The sequence below is a fragment of the Pelobates fuscus genome, chromosome 1 (assembly GCF_036172605.1).
Source record: "Pelobates fuscus isolate aPelFus1 chromosome 1, aPelFus1.pri, whole genome shotgun sequence".
NCBI lineage: Eukaryota > Metazoa > Chordata > Amphibia > Anura > Pelobatidae > Pelobates > Pelobates fuscus.
Window position 1 is genome coordinate 38,171,670 of NC_086317.1, and position 14,184 is coordinate 38,185,853.

At 42.0% G+C, this 14,184-nt stretch overlaps 1 protein-coding gene across 1 annotated transcript in view; it reads left to right on the plus strand.

The window, feature by feature from the left end:
- Positions 1 to 903: 903 nt before the first annotated feature.
- Positions 904 to 14,184, plus strand: part of TIAM1 (TIAM Rac1 associated GEF 1) — a 277,233-nt gene continuing 263,952 nt past the window's right edge. Inside the window, exon 1 of the mRNA XM_063447935.1 lies at positions 904 to 1,052. The gene's annotated coding sequence lies outside the window, so the exon portion shown is untranslated. The remainder of the gene's footprint in view (positions 1,053 to 14,184) is intronic.

Consider the following 14,184-nt stretch of genomic DNA (forward strand, 5'->3'; position numbering starts at 1 on the left):
ACCGACGACAAACACAGCACCGCTGACAACCCACATACATACATACAACACCACAAACAGCCCCCTCACACATAACACAAACAGACACATATGTACACACACGGCAATTTAAAAAATAAATAGGATTTCAAGGGATTTTAATTATGCTTTGTTTTGGCACAGTGCAGCTAAAAGGTCACATAATGGGGTACAGTCAGACTCTGCGAGGCAGCATGGCGCTGTGCGGCCTGCGTTCTGACGGACCCTCATTTTACATTGTACACAGTAATGTTTTATTTTCATGGTGACAGTCAGTGTACTCATGGTCTACATATTCCATACAGTGTATAAGGAAAACACCTGTTATAACTGTATTACTTTAATTAGCAGACTAAAATGTTAATTTGTTTTAATAACAATTTTTTTATTTAATTTTTTTGGGGGGGTGTGGGGGGCTGATAACATGCCCCAACCTCATCTCCTACTGCAGACACCACGTGCTCAATGTACACACAGAAATGGGCGTGCCTACAGAAAAGCCAGCCAATCACCGCGCACAATCACACGTGACGCAGCAGTTGCTACCTAGCTGCAGGTAAACACGATAACAGCGCCACCTGGCGGCGGCGACTGCAGAGTTTATATGATGATGTGAGGTTCTATCGGTAACCAAGGACCCCCCAACCTCTCAGCTATTACCTCCGACACACCGTACACACGCACACACACAGGAAGCCCCGCCCTCTTCGGGTTACGTCACTCAGCACACAGTGCACACTACCAGGCGCTAAAAGCAATTGACGTCTTTTGTGTTTGTCAGACCCCGCCCTGCCCTTCGCCGATTGGCTAGAACGCTGACAAGATTGGCTGCGCGCTTAGCCAATCAGTGCGTGATGCTGAGTCCTGCACTGGCAGGCCCCGCCCCCTCCCCTTGCTCTTGCAGGAGCAGTGTGTCTGGTTGAGCAGGACTGCTTCACAGTGAGGTAGAGGGGGCCCCCCAGCACAGACCCCCACACACTGCACAGCCTGGGACATGCTGAGGGCACTCATCCCTGGGAGCCACCTCCACCCAGGTACACAGCATGCCAAATATTATACCTCCATTCATATCATGTACATACCATCCAATGGCTACATCACATGGGATATTATATATATATAGATATATTATATAATTATATGGATACATAATATATTATATGGATACATTATTAATTAATATATGGATATGTGCACACCTATTGTAACAGGTATATTAAGACTGCAGTATTCTAGATTTAGAATGTTACCTTGTCTGAAATAAGAATTCAGTAATGTGTGTCTGTACACTATATTGTCTGTGGATATGTATTTATGTATAGAAATGTATTGTACATTGGAGATGTCAGCAGATACATGTCTTTGTATTTTTGATATGCCTTGTTATGCATTCTCTCAATCTCTGTCTTTCCTATGAGACACACACACACCATATATTGCATTTGGTATTCTGAATGCTAGCAGCTGAGGATAATGCAGTGTTTTGTGTGTGTGTGTGTGTGTGTGTGTGTTTTTTTTTTTTTCGTTTCTCTAGACTGATTTATTTATCTGGTAGAGTTATCAGTAATTATGATTCTTTGCATATGGCTGTGATGACTTGCTAATTATCTGCTAATAGTTGATGTGCATTGCTTTGTAACTCCTGTAATCAGCAGGTCTGGATCACCTGCAGTTCAATGGGATTGTTTTGTGCTTTGCTCCATAGAGGCATTCTGCCAGGGAATGTGATGGTTGGCTATCTGTCAGGGCAATGCTCATTGTTTTAATGGCTCTCTTACTGTAACAGACATCTCTGGGTGATTGTGTTTTTTAAAGCCTTTGTGCATGCATTGTGTTTTAAGATGTTTAATGTCTTTGATACATCATGGAACGCTGCAAAATCTGCCCCCCTCCCTCTCCAAATTCCTGGTACAGAGCTACAATACGCAATATGCAGCATCTCATCTTCCAATCTTGGACCTGTGAGCCTTTCTCATCCAGAATTAGAATGATGGAGACCCAGCAAACCTCATGATTTTCGGTTATATATCTTATACATGTTTATTCGTGTACAAAACCCAATTCATTTGGCTTTTTTCCCCCTTTTCTGCAGACCTGTGGCCTATATAAACACAGGCTTGTTTCATAGCAAATATGCTTGTGTTGACATCTGTTTATCGAAGTACTGCTTTTTATTTTGATCTCAGTTTATGAAATGTTTTTTCTAATACATAAGGACGCTATGCACAAATGATTCAATATGCATGTATTGCCCAGTTTGTATCTGAACTGACTGGGTTGGGTTAAGAGCCCATTGGTGCTGGAACCCCCTAACCGCAATGTCCGGTGAAGCAGGGCACAGTGGGTAGGATAAAGGGTGAGCCACAGGTGCAAATTACATAACCGGGACCACCCAAAGTAGCAGACATGCCCAGAAAGCTGCAGGTCTGCCAGAAGAATTAGGTGGGAATGAATGCATGTCAGCTTGCCCGCCAATAATGCAGGCTGGCCAACTAAACACATACTATGCACACAGCGCCCCGAACTTGGGGCTGTTGTGTTAAATTATGCACTTCCTTATTACACTTTCTGGGGACTGTCCCCCAATACTAACTTTTCCACTCCTCTACTTCCCAAGCAGGCAGAAGCTCCTTGTATACTGACAGAGAAAAGGTGGATGTAGTGAGTGTAGAAGAAAGGGGACATGCCACATTGTTAGAGGGACCGAAGCAGCAAGAGCATTTGCACAGTGTGTGGCTTTTACCCCATAAAGGCCAGTAACTTGACAGGCATGGTATGCTGGTGAGATTGTAAGCTCATTTGAGCAGTGCCTTTATACCGCTTTTTATTGACCTTATCAGTTGCTTTCACTTCTCTATCACCTCACTGTGCAGCTGTGATGCGCTGCAGAATATGTTGGTATCATAAAAACAATGACGGTAATGATATTTGCGTAACCTGTGGTTCTTAACGGTTTTATTTTGAGACAATCTATAAGGCAGATTTTTTAGGCTAATTTAGGCTTGCAGATTTTTTAGGCTAATTTAGGCTTGCACCTTTTATATCCCATCCTCTGTCTACTTTTTAATTCTCTGAATCAGTGGTGTTCTTTATCACACCGTAAAAAAACTTGGTTATCAACACACTGTGACTCACTGTTTAGTGCATAAACCCCTGATCAGTCTCTGTTGGTAGGGTAGACCGCAGAGCATCCCCCTGACAGCCCTTCTTGCAAATTTGTGTTTTGCTCACTGTTAAAACAAACAAAAAGTAATCCACCCAGCGAGGGCACGGCGCAGACTGAGTTCCGCAGGGCGGGGAAGGGCTCAAAGCCTTTCCACTCCCTGCAATTTAGCTTAGAGTGCTCTGATTGGTTTAAGCCAACCAACCAGAGTGCTCTACATTTACCTGTCATAGCACTCTGACTGGTTGGCTTGAAATCCAACCAATCAGAGTGCTCAGTGTCATTTTACACAGTGTGGGAAAGTTCTTTGTAATTTGACCAATACTTCGTATTAGTAAATAATCTGCCCCTATTCGCTATACCTCGAGTAGGTGCATGTCTATTAAACAGTGAGTAGCCACAGGCTTATTTACGAATTTATCTTTATTTATAATAATAATATTTACTTAGTATTAGTAAATTTGTCTGAAAGACCAATTTAGGTCTTTCAGCCTTTTGGTAGATAGCTCCCTGATACCATAGCTATCTATTGAGCGGCTGCATGATGCAGCCGCGGCACGAATCGGAATTTCATTTATTCTAGTGTAATTCCGATACGAACAAAGTCCCGAATTGCGTCCTAACACAAATGAAGAAACTGTCCTCATTCTGTAAGGATGCAATTCGGTTGTTTTGCCGGCGTTCTTTCTACAATGACAGGACATTCGGGGAAAAGTGGAAGGAGGCTTCGTGGGAACTTGGAAATGAAGCCCACTTTGCTCCACCACTGGTCATAGCTGGTCATGGCAATGGAAGCCTCCATAAGACAAAATGTCTTATGATTTTAAAGTTAGTTAAAACTAGAGCAGACATGAAGAAATGAGGAACAGATCCTGACAGAGGGAGCAAAGAGGAATCGATTGGGGAAAGGTAAGTTTGGCATGACAGTGTCGCTTTAAATGGTCCAGTGCTAATGATGGATGTTAGAGAATTGTTTACTGTTACTTCTCAGTAGCAGTGTGCATTGGGTATTTCTAGGATAAGAATGGTTTACATACAAATCGTGGAAACACATTCTCTCTACTTTCTCCCATTATTGGCCAAAACAGTATCTCTACAGGTTGGCAGAACACATTGAGGGATTACCATTGACTTGGGTAGTGTTACTGAAAGAGTACTTATTTGTTATTATTTTATTTATTTATTTTGTTTGCTATTTCATTTTTAAAAAAAAAAATATTTTACTTTTAATAATCAAAACCCTTGGACTGCATTTTTAGTTTCTTGCTAGAGCTATATCCCGATTGGATGAGGATTTCCTTTTTAGAAATTAGAATGTAGGGTAGACTGATAGGAAAATAAGTCTTTTATTTTGGGATATCTGCTCTTCAGAACAAAATCCCTGTTTACTTTAAGGTCTGCACCTCTTTTTTTTTTTTTTTTACTTATTCTTTGTAACACCTTTAAAACAATCTATGCAGGTACAACGGTAGCAAGGTCCTACGCTTTGAATGTCATTATAGCCACGTTCTATTGGGTTTTGAAGCTCACTGGGATCCAGTAGCTGTGTGATGTGCTTACGTTTTGCGTAATTTGCGATGTCACCTAATTCCAGTTCGCCCAAACTGATATTTTCTGAATTTTGTGCAAACTGAATTTTCTCGGAAAATGTTGTTACTTATGTAAATCTGAACACCCATTATTCTGTATGGGGAATAAATAAAGGTATGAGTCACAAAGCTACAAAATAAAATTGTAATTTATCTGCAAAACTGCTGAAAGAAATACAATTATAGAAAGCGCTTTTCTTGATTTTTAATCTTTCAGCTGTTTAGTAAATAATTCCCTAACTTGCTATTCTTATGTGGGATTGCCGGAAAAGATAACCATTACCAAGTAAGGGAGCCACCTGCTAACAGCGCCCTAATTTCATATCCTTAATTATGGCAATCCCACATGAGGATACCAAATTAGGGTGCTATCTACTAAATAACTTAAAGATTAAAATTAAGAAAAACATTCTCATATAGACTGCATGATAAGTATTGGCATTTTTGAGAAATATCATTACTTTATTTGTATTTCTGTGCGTGCGTGCGTGTGTGTGTATAATATCTACAATTTCCTCAATATCACTGTAATTTGAAATAGTGACTATTTTTTATTTCTTTGTTATTTCTTGTCTGATGACTGGATTTCCCAGCTCACTACTTTCTTCTACAGACTGTCTGTTGGAATCAGACTTCTAAACATATGTCTCATCATCTCTTGGCATTCGACAATATGTACACCAGCAATTTGTAGGGGGAGGGTGCTGACTAATCCATCACAATGTGTTCTGTCTTTGTGGGGTCAGACTAAGGCATTACCCCCTAGCCATGACCCTGATTCTCAAGCATTTAGCCATATATGGCTTGCCATTCCCATAGTGTGTCTGCTATCCACTTACTATCGCTATAGCTAATTGCATTGTCCTCTTCATGGACGTTTGTGTGTTTTCTCTACCTTAATAAATGCAAAGTGATTTACACAGGGGATTATTGATTTGTATCTGCAATATTTTAAATGAATGTGTTAATTTTTTTTTCAAATTATTTATTTTACGTTTACAGTTTTTGGTACGATTTTAACTTTTTTAGGTTTCAGATGGCTCTTCCCAGGTTATTTTTAAAAATGTTTAAAATAAGTTTAGATTTATAAAGGCGCATGCTATTATAGTCTGCTCTGTAATTAGTGTGTTTGGAGTTCAGTGATAATTCTTACCAGTAAGTGCAATCTATGCAGAACATGTTCAAATGTACAATCTGTGTGAAGCTACCTAATATAATTTATAGAAAACAATATGCCATATGGCAACTCATGAGCGTAAAGGTGAAAGTATAGGGCAGACAGAGGGACCAGAAGGCTTGAGGGAGAGAAATCACTTTGGTATTCCGTCTTAAAGGGACACTCCACGGCCCAAATACAAAATAAATAAACATTGTGCATTCATAAATAAACTTGCATGCATTTAATTATACTTATTTATTTTTTTGTAATTGGAGTATATCTTAAAACAGCTTGCAAAAGTTGCAGTTATGCCTTTTACAAGCTCTCCCCTTCTAACTCCGCCCAGACTTTCTAGGTCTGTCCAATCAGAGTTCCCAATGCAGCTATATGAGAAGTCTTTGCAAGGCAGGTGCTCTGAGCAATTGCTGCCTCTTGAGTTTAGCTTTGCTGAGCTAAACAACTAGGAAGTAACAGGACGTTCTGTCTGATTGAAAAGCTAAGGGGATGTAACTTTATTTATAAAAGTATAAATTTCTAGTGAAATCTGCACTCTTTGCTAAATGAAGTAAAGAGGACACATTCTTCACTCACAAAGATTTAAATCAAACTAAAGTGCTTTAGGGGTCAAGAGTTTCTCTTTAAAGGACCACTCTAGGCACCCAGACCACTTCAGCTTAATGAGGTGGTCTGGGTGCCAGGTCCCTCAAGGATTAACCCTTTTTTTATAAACATAGCAGTTTCAGAGAAACTGCTATGTTTATACTGAGGGTTAAGCCAGCCTCCAGAGCCTCTAGTGGCTGTCTCATTGACAGCCGCTAGAGGCGCTTGCGTGATTCTCACTGTGAAAATCACAGTGAGAGCACGCAAGCGTCCATAGGAAAGCATTGGAAATGCTTTCCTATGCGACCGGCTGAATGCGAGCGCGGCTCCTGCCGCGCATGTGCATTCAGCCGATGACGTCGCAAGGAAGAAGGAGAGGAGGAGGAAAGCTCCCCTCCCGGCGCTGGAGAAAGAGGTAAGTTTAACCCCTTCCTCCCCCCAGAGCCCGGCGGGAGTGGGTCCCTGAGGGTGGGGGCACCCTCAGGACACTCTAGTGCCAGGAAAACGAGTATGTGGTCCTTTAAATGTTACTCCTTGCACCATGACCACTTCAGTGATTTGAAGTGGTCTTGGTGCTTGGAGTCCGTATGTGCAGTATTTCAATAAAACGAGGCACATACAAATATGTATTGCTCTGTGTCATTAGCCAGTCCCGAAGAGGATTAAAAAAAAGTGGTGTTTTTATTTTTTTTGTACTAACCCTTTTTTTTTTTTTTAATTTTTTTTTTAAGCAAAGCATGAGACACTAAGACCAGAAACTAAAATGAGAAATTGTAAGCAGATTGGCAGAGTGAAGGACGTAGAATGGATCGTATGCTAATAAGACAGGAAACTGGAACTTTGTATGTGGGAATCCGGATTTTATAAGCAAATCCTCAAGGAATGCAAAAAGCCAATGTAGTGGCTGTAAAGACTTTCTGCACAGCAATTCTAATGCAACGGATAACCATGGCAGCTGCGTTGCCGACTGCATTGTAATAATACGGATAAGGGACATGTACCATAATCACTGCAGTCCCTGGTGCACTCCCAGAATAAGGTCTCAAACTATGCAAATATCTCCCTTCTCTGGCTGCGAACTATAGTGGTTATGGTCTTTGGAGTGTTCTTAACAATCCATTGTATGAGCAGCATAGTAATTACAGCTCCTTGTAGTCGTTGTGGTGCAGTTACTGTGATACCGTGCCCCAGTTTACTGTGAAACCATTAGAAAGCAATAAACAGTGTGCCGGTACAGATGTAGTGGTTATAGTTCTTAGAATACCTCATCTTTAGCCTGTTCTTTGATACCCCACTTTTTTTAGACTCTAACAGGGTTATTTACTAAAATGAGAATTCTAAGTGAATTTCAAATTCAAGGTTAAAATTGTTGAACTGGAAATGCCCCACAGGCTCCTTCTGAGCCCCATGCTGTCATTATCCTGGTGTGCTCTTCCCGAAATCACAGTATTTCTTCCCAGTGTCCTATAGACCGTACGTGTTTTATCTATAACAATACGATGTATAAGGCTCTATACGGTATGATTTAGTACTTTGTCTGTACATCTGCTTTTTAGGGTATTCAATCGCTGGTCAGGAATTCTGATGACTTTTTACTTTTTGTTATTTTTTTTTCCGTGATGATATCATTACACTCCACGCACATCATTTTAACATACATTGACTTTTCCTGACCCAATGTAAATCTGAGCACCATCTGTATCCTACGTTTAACCTCTGCATTGTCTTCACATAACCTTTCTATTTCAACTCCCGAATTTGTCATCTTAGCTGTTATTTAACACAGTAACCATTTAAGGGTCAATAGTATGTCATAATGTCTTGATGTAAAGGAATTATTTGCCTAATTAGCAATTGGCCTTTAAAGGGAAACTGTCTCTTCTCTGGTAATTACGCAGGTGAATAAAATGTTTATAAAACATTAAAGGGACACAATAGTCACCAGAAGAACTGTAGCTTAATGTAGTTGTTGTAGTATCTACAGCCTGTTTCTGTAGGCTTTTTAATGTAAACACTGCCTTTTCAGAGACTGCCTTGGAACACCTATAGGTGCAGTTACTTAGACAGCCACTAGAGGTGTTTACTTGTTCAGCACTGATGTTCGGAGTTTCCATGCTCTGCATGGAGATTCTAAACGCTTCAATGCATCTCTTTTGAGTAGATGCTGATTGGCACATCATAGATGTGCTGAGATCGTCAAATTTGGCTGGGATTGTTTTTTGACGATTGGCTGGGATCATCAAATTTGATCATCTCAGCCATGGCTGTGGGACAAAGCGGGGGCCAGACGCTGCAAAACCAGCGTTTGGGGGAAAAAAAGGTAAGTTAAATACATATAATAAGGGAGGCAAGGAGGGCAGGAAACCTAAAGTGTTTTTACCACTATAGTGTCAGGAATACATGTTTATATTTCTGATACTGTAGTGTTCCATTAGCTATTTAATATGATGCTCCTTTTTGCTAAACATTTAGCATAAATTTAAAAGAAAATGAAATCCTAACGCAATTCAGCCCAGGCACAGCCAGGGCAAATATTGCAAATGAAGTTGAGAAATAGAAACCTTGTTTAATTTCTCCTCTGTGTACTTTTTCTATGCTTGACTGCCAGATGCAAAGGATATAGTTTATAACAATGATTGACAGGGAGCGAAGACTGAGGCCCACAGTTATAAGACGAAGAGTTATTGATTTTTTAATTTTTGCACCTCACAGATATTTGTTAAATATATGCAATAAATATTTTAACAATCATGGAACGTGATGTTACCCCATTGAGGATGTAACGATAAAGCGTAATAGCGTCAATAATAAGTGATTATTGGGGAGGGAAGCAGACTTCTACAAGTTATTTGACTATTTCAGAGAATGTTTTTCTTTCATCACCTCTCCCACCTACATTAACTGACCAGTCATTGACCACGATGGGCGGAGAAGGTGTTTTCCTAACGGATCTGCTGGAATGCATGTGACTAACTCCAGAGCGAGGTTTTTCCCAGATGTTGGATTTGAAGTTTCTTATCCGGAAATGAAAGAGTTCCATCATACGCTAGCCCCTTTACCTTGAAAAAATACATGTATACCATTTTTATGCATAGAATTTTTTCATTTTCAATATATATATATATTTAATGTATACCCTATAGCATGGTTGCCAGTGTTTAGCCTGCACCCCACCTGTTTTTGAACTGCAACTCCCATAATTCTTTACCAACGCCCTGGATGTTACTGGCCACCCCTGCGTTGCAGAACAGCTCTCTTGGTGTTTGATATGGGAGAGATACAAAGTGTGTGTGGTGTGTGTTTTTTTTTTTGTTTGTTTCCCTCTCCTTCAGCCTATATAGAGTTTCACACAGGGATCCAGGAACTTTAAACTTGACACCAGTATCCATATAGCAGGTGTTTCTTTTTATGACGGCTGCTGAAGTGTTGTGTTTAGTTCCTTTTTATCACCGCAGGTACACGTATGCCTTGTAGGTTTATTGTAAAGTTGTGGATTCCATTCTGTACACACCCAACGCTTCCCTTGTACAAATATCAACGGACAGCATCTTAGTATTTGTTTCTGTCTGTTTTGTATGGTTTATGTTTTCCCCTATTTTTTAGTCGAAACCTTTTAATCCTCTTGCATGTCTAAATTCAACCTGCATTCTTTTTAGTTTTGTGAAAGTCTTTAACTCCCTCTAGGTCTAAATGTGCCCGTAACGGACACTTCTCCACCTTTCAATGGCTGCAGTAACTGATCTCCCATGTCCTCTATTGCCAGTAAAACAGAGACAATATGACTTGTGGAGGAGCCTGGAGCCTTCTTTCTAGAGATTATGGACCGTCAGTGATGGCCAAGTCTGGAGTCAGTGGATACTAGGTGTAACGACAATGTAGCTAAATAGGTGTAGAGTAACCCTATCGGGTTCTGAGTTATGGCCTTCTTCTATGTGTACCCAGGGCCCAGGGGGGCCTGGGGGGGGTAAGTAGGTTTGGAGCGGTCGCTCCCTCTTGTCAGTGGGGGGGATGGGTGAGCTAGGAGTGGCTCAGGGCCAGCAGATTATGTGTAGCTATAACTGTGCAACATAGAACATGTGTGGTAAAGTCTCTGTTGCTGGAGTCAGGCCTCAGGAGTAGGTCGCTGGTCAATGGCCTGGTTGGGTGCGGGTATGCCCAAAGCGTGGCAGAATGTCGGGAACTCCTCAAGTGTGGAGAGTTTGTGAACAGTTCCGTGTCTAGTGACCACCAGGAATCTGGGTGACCTCCAATGGTATTCTATCCCCGCTTCTCTGAGGGTGCTGGTGACTTGGTTCAGCGATCTGCGCCATTGTAGCGTGGCTCTGGTGAGGTCTTGGTAGATGTTAAGCTGTGCGCCTTCAAATGTTAGTGGCGTCTTGCCCCGGAGAGCAGTCATCAGGATTCTTTTGTCTTGGGAGGTAGCACAGCGGACAATCACGTCTCGGGCCAAGCTTGGGGCTGTCCTGCCCGAAGGTGGCAGGCGGTACATCCCATCTGTATTAAATTTCTTGGCCTGTGTAGGTGGCAGGATGGCGGCCACGAGGCGTCTCAGGTAGTGAGGTAATTCGTCTGAGGAGACGTCGTCTGGTACTCCTCTTATCTTTATGTGGTTACGCCTTGTCCTGTCGTCGAGGGCGATATAGTGGAGGGAGAGTGCTTGCTGTTGATTCTGGAGTGCCAGTACTGTGTCCTGCAGGGTTGTTAGTCCCTGTTTGATGGTAGTAACATCGTTCTCCGTGGTCTGAACCCTGACAGCTATAGCCTGCACGTCTGACTTAATGGCTGCTATGCTGGTCGCCAGGAGGTTTTTGATTTCCCCAATTAAGTGTTGGAAGTCCCGCTGGGTGACTGGGGCAGACCCATCTGTGGTTCCCCCTGGTGTAAGTACCTGTTCTGGGGGTTGGGCATGTGGGCTGGGACCCCTGTGTACCTTCATGGTGTCCTGCTCCGCTGCTCCCGCCATTTTGGCTGGCGGCCTATGTTGTTGCAGCATGGTGCTGATATCCCTGGACCCTGATGCCGTCTCCGGTGGGGGTTTCTGGGACCGGCGGCCCATTTCTGCCCGAGTGGGTAAGGGTGCCGTATGGGGATCGTCCCCTGCTGAATCCTCTGGCTGATCGAGGCCGTCGAGGAATGCCGTCCAATCGAGGGCTGCAGCCGGCTTGTAGGCCACGGGTCTGCGCTTCCGGCGGTTCACCCGTGCCGGGCACACAAACGGCATGGGAGGTTGTAGGGTAGAGTACCGATGGTGCCCCTGGTCAGGAGTGGGTCAGTTGGGGGTTCTATTCCCCACTTGTCGGGCTTTTTGCGGGTTTCTGTCGGGAGCCGTGCTGAGTTGCGACCGCTCCGGCTCGTGGTCAGGCTCCGCCCCGACGTTGACTCTAGACTAGTTCAAACTGGGGGCTCTGCCATTCCCTGAAGTCTCCAATTTAGTCCACCATCTTTGTCATTTCCTGACAACATCCTTCCTTGTAAGCATGGTTCCCCATTCATTCTGGCTGTAATTTTAATTAAACATGTTCGTGTGATAGAGGACATTTCCAATTCTTCACTATGTTTGGTTGACTTGTGTTTACAGACATGTATAAAAACCTTCTCAATAAAGTAGTATGGTTTCCTGATGGATCCATGAACTATGTGTCCTGTTTGGTCCGATCAGGGATTCTGGTAGCAGAGTTTTATTATCTGCGTTCTGGCTGCATTGTGTCCTTGTACCAGGGACCTCTTGGCAAAGAAAAAGGCCTGTGAGCAGCCACAAGTACCTTTTTTGTAAAGAAATATTTGGAGGCAGCACAAGCAAAGGGGTCGTACAGACCATGCAGTGGAACAGGTCTGAATCCGAAGTAGGGGACTGGTCTTCTTTATCCCTGTTACAATGTGCATTGTGCCTGTAAAAGATTTGCCTTGCCCTCTTCAATAAGGGACTGACTTACCACAACGTATGTTATGTAAATATGGCTTAGCCGTCACTTATTTTTAAATTTCAGGTAAACTTACATTTAATTTATACATAGTGGTAGCGTGTGTGTGTGTGTGTGTTGTGATCATCATCAAGTGAACATTCACTTGTCTGTCAATTCTTGGCATAAACAGTTATGCAGAGTGATGAGTAGAGCAGGAGAACCCCTTTACAATAATTTATTCTTTTTTTGATCAAAACAACTATAGCACATGCTTCTATTCCTATAGTGATACCGGCCTAAGCCAGTGAATAGAATGAATCGATTAATAAAGCCAGCATGTTGACATGCGCTTCTTAAATTGGAGCAATTGTATTGGTAGGGATGGGAGGAAGCTGGAACCTTGGGGGTTACAGTACTGTAGATCCCACGTTCCACAGATTATAGTGGCAGGGTATTTATTATAGGAGAGCAGTAAATGCTTAAGGTAACATGCTGAACAACTAAATACATTTTTAATGCTTGCATAATGGGACTTAAAAGGGATACTATAGTGCTAGAAATACAAAGTAAGTGCCTAGAGTGTCTCTTTAAGCCAATAACCTGAAACATGCTTTCTACCTATTGAAATATGCAGACACTGTGGAGAATTGCAAAGCCAGAATATCTTGGAGAATTCTTCCAATTTTGCTAATTTTGTCTAAAATTTGTTATCTGTTCTGCAGAAATCCCTTTTTAGTCAATAACCATAAAAGTGCGTGGGTGTAACATGGCGGGACAAAATGCGTGTTATTTGGATTAACAGATGGCTCATATGACATACGCTTTCAAGATCCCATGGTTTGTGTACAGAGTGAAATATGGAAGTCATTACCTTAAAAGGAATCCGTCATATATATTTATCACTCCTTTAATAATCCTGTATACTTTATTAAACACAGGTGTCACAGGTGTCTATTTATGTTCATGTTCCTTCTGGTTTGGTAGTTGCTGTCTTTTTATGACCTCTGTTGCTTTCATCTTTCCATAACCCTCAAATCAATAATTAAAAACAAAATCTCTAATTAGCCTGGTAGTTGTCAAAGCCGTTTCTCTTTGGGTGTGGATCTGTGGGGGCATAAAACATCAAATAGTTTTCATTTTTAACTTTTATTTAAAGGGACACTCCAGTGCCAGGAAAACAAATCGTTTTCCTGGCACTGCAGGTCCCCTCTCCCTCCCACCCCCCATCCCATGTTGCTGAAGGGGTCGAAACCCCTTCAGTGACTTACCTGAGACCAGCGCCGATGTCCCTCGGCTCTGGTTTAGGGTCCGCCGACGTCATCCGGCTGGGGAGACAGATTGTGCATGCGCGGCTGCCGGCAGGGGGAGACCTAATGCACATGCGTGGCAATGCTGCGCACACGCATTAGACCTCTCCTTAGGAAAGCATTATATTTTCTAATATATGTATTTATTTAGTTCTGTTTCTTTTGTTTACCTTCTATATACACTTCCTTTGTCAAGACTCTCTAGTACTCCAAATTCAGTGGAAAATCCATTTCCTTTCAAATTGCCAGAGAGGTCATGTGTCTTATCTTTATTCCTTTTATATTGTATAATTCTATTCAAGCTTCATGCGGTCTGATTTAATTCACTCTGTGTTGTCTTCTAACAATGTACTGAGACTGTGATTTTGCTAGGAATTCTAATGGCACAATGCATAGATTTCCGTTTTCTTCTGTTTTTTTTTTATTTCTTTTATTAGAGAAGCCC